A 6881-nucleotide genomic window follows, 5' to 3' on the forward strand; every position below is an offset into this window, starting at 1 on the left:
CGTTTTAATACCAGGTGTACACGGAAATCAGTTTCCCACTGTACTGAGCGAGTGATTGGTTCTGTTAAGCTTTTGTTGAAGTAAAATTCTGGCTCTTTCAACAGGGTTTTATTTATGTCCCCATTCCCTAATCTCTTAATTATTTAGTCACTTCTTAAGTAGAAATAAGTCGAAACCAGTTACTTTGTACCTGAATATCTGTAGTCTTGGGAAAACAGTGGAAAGACAAATTTTTATGACAACGGATATATAAATCGTAAATTTAAGGAAAATAAATTCTAAAGCTTTTTTTTTTGTACCATTGTATGTACTGTACGTCTCATTCATTAAATTTGGTTGTAAATGATGCTGCCAAAGTAACAGTTAATTTTTAACACTGTACTAGAATTGTACACGTTTTTTCTGCATCCCCTTACAGATGGGACATACTAAATCGTAATGTCACCGGTTTAACATCGAAATCCGTAAGTAATATAAGATGGGAGAGCGGAATAAACGCAGAATAAATATATCAAATATTTTAATGGAGTTTTTTTAAACTCCTGTCAACTATACAGAACTATCATAAAAACGTGCCAGTAAATTCCTATCGGTTGGGTTAAGTTATAAATCTAGTCTACGGTGGGCAACCCTTTTTATAACATGGGCCAGAATAAATTTTACGTTTTTTTCCGCGCCGTAGTAGTTAATTGACGCCTTCTTGTGACTCGTAATTTTTTTAGTCTGCAAATATGAAATAAATAAATAAAAAGTTAATTACTACATTTATTTCTCTTATCGTTTTCGAAAATTACAAAGAATTGGAAAAATAACTATTAATTAGTTATTTTTCCAATTTAATAATCTATTAAAGATCTCGCGGGCCGGATAGAAACTTTTCGCCAGCCGTAGCTGGCCCGCGGGTTGCCCGCCGTTGATCTAGTCTCCTCCTGATTCACATAATCGGGCGAGGGTGGCCGAATATCTAGCAGGCGGCTAACAGCCCACAACCGCTCCGGGATATAAAGTCGCGTACTCTTTACGCGTGTGTCGCTTCTACCAGCTAAACCGTGACGTTTGTGCTATGTAAAGCGCATGCGCCAATGCCTATAATCTGGCTGCTTGGAAGTTGACAGGCAGGCGGATAACAGCCCACAACCGCTCCGGGATATAAAGCTGTACTCTTTACGAGTGTGTCGCTTCTACCAGCTAAACCGGGTGAGGTTGGTGCTCTGTAAACTGCATGTGCTAATGCCTATATAATCTGGCTGATTGGAGACTGACCCGGTTTCGACATTCCTTCCGCCACCGAATTATTCGAATATACAATAGCAATCTTATCGTTTTTTTTTTCACATGTAGTATAGAAATTTGTAAAAGATACATAATGCAGTTATAATAAAAATATTAATTTTAATTAATTCAAAGTACGTTAAAATATGAAAATTTATATTTTATAAAATTCAAGGGAAGGTCATTGGAAGGTGGAATCGGCGCTTCCATCGCTTCCAATGACGGCACGCCACTGGTAAACTTCTTTTACACTGTAATTGATTAAGTTCTTTGTTATTAGATCTACGAATCATTCACTTGTAAAAACAATTGCCGGAAAAATTCGCGCAAAATTCCACGCCCCCTCAGATTATCACTTTGAATTATGTAAACAATCGCTATAAAATCGCTTGTTTTAATCGTTTTTTCACTTTTAATTTGCCAATGAAAAGTTGTTTGACAGTATTTAGACGAATAAACGTGTTTTCAAAACCGTTTAGCAACAAATATTCCCTGGAAAACTCCACCTTTCAACTTTTCAATACTAAGTCTATGGGAGACCCTCTTGACGTTAATTGGCTTTAAAAAACCTTGTTTATGCGCCTTCTATATTCTCATTGGTCATTTCTATCATAATTGACTCGATATCAAGTAATGAGCGTTCTTTCAGACCGTAACTCAGCTCCACCCCCTCGGTTAATCGCGCTAATTAAACTTCCTCCGTTAGGCTCGCGGGGTACCACTGTTACCTAGAACTTCGGTGTGGCTTCGTGTAAAAATTAAATTTCGTACAAATTTGAAATTTTTTCAGTGCGATTTTTAGTACTTTGAAGGAAGGTACTGAAAACATTATTTTTCGCCATTTAATAAATTAAAAAATACAGGCATTTAAAAATGACTGGCACACGCCTGTTCCCCGTATGCCTAACACAGGGTTTTAATAAACAAACAAACAAACTGATCTAGTCAATCCATACTCGAACGAGATGGGTGGAAAGTAACTAAGCATTGAAAATTCGCTACAATTTTTGTAATAATATTGCAATCATATTAAAATTTATGTTTCTTACAACCAACCAATGGAATCTTATAATTTCTGCATCGATGGTATGGCAATAGTTGAGAGAGACCATATGCGTCATGGAAAAAAAATGGCCGACCGCATTATCTGCATGGGAGCGAGCACAAATTGCTACACGCTAAAATGTGGAAATCAGTACTTGCTGTTTAGAGATGGTTGCGTACGGTGAAGGAACGTCATGCTATATTTCATCCGGAAACAATCAAGAATTGTCTTTAGAAGCTAATGACCACAGGTTCGATTGCAGACACACAAAGAAGTGAATGGACATCAATGTCACAATTTGAGAAAAACGTGTCGTTGGTGGATGGCGTCGGTTTCACATTATACAACAGTTTATAGGGACTCCCCATAAATGACGTCCACACTGGGAAAGGGGAGGTTAATCTTACTTCAATACTGCATATAACCGCATTAACTAAAATTAATTTTCGCGTAATGTTTTCACTAACAGAAATGCCACCTCTCGAAAATTTTCGGAAGGTGGCCCCATCTGTATATGAAAATAAAGTTTGTTCTATATTTGTAATAGGAAAGAAAACATTTTTTTTTACTTTTGTTTAAATTATGAAAAAAATATATATATAATTGATCACATGGGTTGTTCACCCAGAAGTTGACCATGAAATTCCCAAGTCCGATCACTGATGATCCAATTGTCGACCACATAAGCCAATTGCAGTGTTTATTTATATAAATTCGGTTAGGTAAGTGGGAAATTTTACATGAACATTTATGTGAATTGTTGTTTATTTACTAGACAAATAATGAGCTGCATTGTTGCAACAACATCGTAAGAGGTTCCTGCTATTGAACATTTTATTTTGCTTCTCGGTGATCCCAACTTCATTAGTTGTATTTCAGTGGCGTGCCGTCATTGGAAGCGATGGAAGCGCTGCTTCCACCTTCCAATGACCTTCCCTTGTATTTTATAAAATATAAATTTTCATATTTTAACGTACTTTTAATTAATTAAAATTAATATTTTATTATAACTGCATTATGTATCTTTTACAAATTTCTATACTACATGTGAAAAAAAACGATAAGATTGCTATTGTATATTCGAATAAATCGGTGGCGGAAGGAGTGTCGAAACCGGGTCAGTTTCCAATCAGCCAGATTATATAGGCATTGTCACATGCGGTTTACAGAGCACCAACCTCACCCGGTTTAGCTGGTAGAAGCGACACACGCATAAAGAGTCCTACTTTATATCCCGGAGCGGTTGTGGGCTGTTAGCCGCCTGCTAGATATTCAGCCACCCTCGCTCGATTATGTGAATCATGAGCAGACTAGATCAACGGCGGACAACCCCCGGCCCGCGGGCCAGCTACGGCTCGCGAAAAGTTTCTATCCGGCCCGCGAGATCTTTAATAGATTATTAAATTGGAAAAATAACTAATTAATTAGTTATTTTTCCAATTCTTTGTAATTTTCGAAAACGATAAGAGAAATAAATGTAGTAATTAACATTTTTATTTATTTATTTCATATTTGCAGACTAAAAAAATTACGAGTCACAAGAAAGCGTCAATTAACTACTACGGCCCGCGGAAAAAAAACGTAAAATTTATTCTGGCCCACGTTATAAAAAAGGTTGCCCACCCTAGACTAGATTTATAACTTAACCTAACCGATAGGAATTTACTGGCATGTTTTTACGATAGTTCTGTATAGTTGACAGGAGTTTTAAAAAAATCCATTAAAATATTTTATATGTTTATTCCGTTCTCCCATCTTATATTACTTACGGATTTCAATGTTAAACCGGTGATATTACGATTTAGTATGTCCCATCTGTAAAGGGATGCAGAAAAAACGTGTACAATTCTAGTACAGTGTTAAAAAATTAACTGTTACTTTGGCTTCGTCATTTACAACCAAATTTAATGAATGAGACGTACAATGATACAGAAAAAGCTCCAGAATTTATTTTCCTTAAATTTACGATTTATATATCCGTTGTCACAAAAATTTGTCTTTCCAATGTTTTCCAAGACTACAGATATTCAAGTACAAAGTAACTGGTTTCGACTTATTTCTACTAAGAAGTAGTTAAATAATTAAGCGATTAGGGAATTAGAAACATAAATAAAACTCCGATGAAAGAGCCGTTACTTAAACAGAAGCTTAACCGAACCGATCTCTTGCCGAGTACAGTGGGGACTGATCTCTTCATAATATTAGATGTAATAAAGACAGAAATTTTTCCAGTTCAAGGAGAGTGACCAAAAAGTTGTAAATTTTGGAAATTTCCGTGGACACTTGGTCCTAAAACGAATTAGTTAGAAAACGAACGACGGACAATCTGTTAAGTTTAACATATTTAGATTTTTACAGCTATGGTGAGAAACGTTTAAAATCTACAACAACCCCGTCGCGTCCTTTGATATATACTAGTGACGCGACAAAAGAGGCATTTGACATTGACCGGTATCGGCACCTTCGGGATTTGGCACGGACACATCTACCTGGACCGTCTCTGATTCCATTCATTAGCCACTCGTAGGCAGCTATTTCACTAAGTGGATTGTTTTAAGATTTAAAAAGTAAAGAATATTTTGTTATTTTTATGTACGTTTCTTCACAAAGTTATATTTAATTATAAGTTTCTTTAAAAGTATATTCGTACAATTGAAGAATTTTTTGTACTAGGCATGTATATTCATCACACATTTTGTTTTACCAAGTAAGTTTTTCTGATAATTTTAATTTTAGCCCTTATATCGTGGCTAGTGATTCAAAAATTTATTTAAAAAAGTTTTGGCTCGAGACCATATAATGAAAAAGAAAACATTATTAAAAGAGAAAGACCAATGCCTAAATTAAATATAAATACGTCAACAAAAAATTTCGACATTTTGACGATAAAATTTATGACGAATGACGATTCTTTCGTAAAATTGAAGCAATTTGGAAATCAAAGCGGAATAGAATTTAACATTGGTAGACAATATAAAATAAATATTGAAAATTATAACGAGATAATTACGATTAATAGATATATCTAAATTAATAGATGTTATATGTTTTTTCTCAAAGCGAGAATTGGCATTTAGAGGGCGTAGGGAATTTATTGAATCTAATAACGGAGGTAATTATATTGAACTTTCTTATTTATTAAGTACGTCGGATAATCTATTAAAAATACATTTAAAGAAGTATACGGTTTTTACTGGCTTATCGAACAAACGAATACGAACGGGCCCTGACGCTCAATTAATTGATTGCCCCTGAAAGTCGGCTTCTTACAGAAACACAGCTTCCCTATCATCAAATGTCACGGCACGCCACTGTTGTATTTAGTGATGCAAGAACTTTTCTCGTTTTCCCCCTCTGCCATTACATTTCCTGGAAAATCTTTCAGCGTTTTTCTTCGGTCTTTCCATTTTCTTTCTTTCTTTTTCTTCAATAAAATATATTTAGTTATAATTTTTACACGCGGTATCGCTCGTTTCCATTTTTTAAATAATTCCAGATATTTTGGTGCCTTAAATACTATCTGTTTCTTTGGATAATAATTGCAAAGGCAATTATGCACGCGTCATTTAAAAGACACGATTTTGTAAGAATTTCTTAAAAACACTGTCGAGCGAGGCGACAGTAAATGGTAAACGATAGAGTACCTAGATATCAGAGTAGACATACGAGTCATCGCCACCATGTTCTATCGATTTTCATCACGTGGTCTATGAGTTTACATTAAGAAATGACGATTTTTTTAGTTTAATAAAGCATTTTATACGTAAAAATGTTTTTTTAAACTAATCTAAACTTTTTTAAACTAAAAAACGATCTTTTTTTAGTTTAATAAAGCATTTTATTCGTAAAAATGCTTTATTAAACTAAAAAAATCGTCATTTCTTAATGTAAACCCATAGACCACGTGATGAAAATCGATAAAACATGGCGGCGATGACTCGTATGTCGCTACTCTGATATCTAGGTATTCTAGTAAACTAGGCACCTGGTAGCGAACGTCTGAAGTACTACCACATTCCTAGGCCGCGGCATATGTTACGCTACTGTGGGTACGTTCGTTAAGTCGAACGAGTTAAACGCATTAGTAACGAATCGTTCGAAAAGTAGTACTCTCGCTCAGTGCGCATGCTCCGCGGTGATGACGTAAACTCTAACGAAGCTCACGAAGGAAAGAGTTACTAGTTTACTTTGTTAAGAAAATGGCGCCCGACGATATCGATGTTTCTAGATCTACTCGAGTGTTTAAATTGTGAATTAAAAGGTAAAATGATTGAAATAACTGTCCATCCTAAGCTACCTAAGAAAAATATTTTGGATAAGGCTGCACTAGCAACATTCATATCTTCAATTTTAGAAACAGCCATTTAGTTATAACGAATCGTTCGAAAAGTCTAACGAAACAAGAATAACGATGACGTCATTCTCGTTTAACTCGTTTTACTTAACGAACGTACCCTGTATTTCCAATTAAAAAAAAAAAAAAAGCATTAATACGATTTTACTGTGAAATATAAAGTAATTATATTTTTCGAAAGGTGACTTTCTTATTTATAAAATACAACAA

The sequence above is a fragment of the Centruroides vittatus genome, unplaced genomic scaffold (assembly GCF_030686945.1).
Source record: "Centruroides vittatus isolate TY-2023 unplaced genomic scaffold, ASM3068694v2 contig_17, whole genome shotgun sequence".
In the NCBI taxonomy this organism is placed as follows: domain Eukaryota; kingdom Metazoa; phylum Arthropoda; class Arachnida; order Scorpiones; family Buthidae; genus Centruroides; species Centruroides vittatus.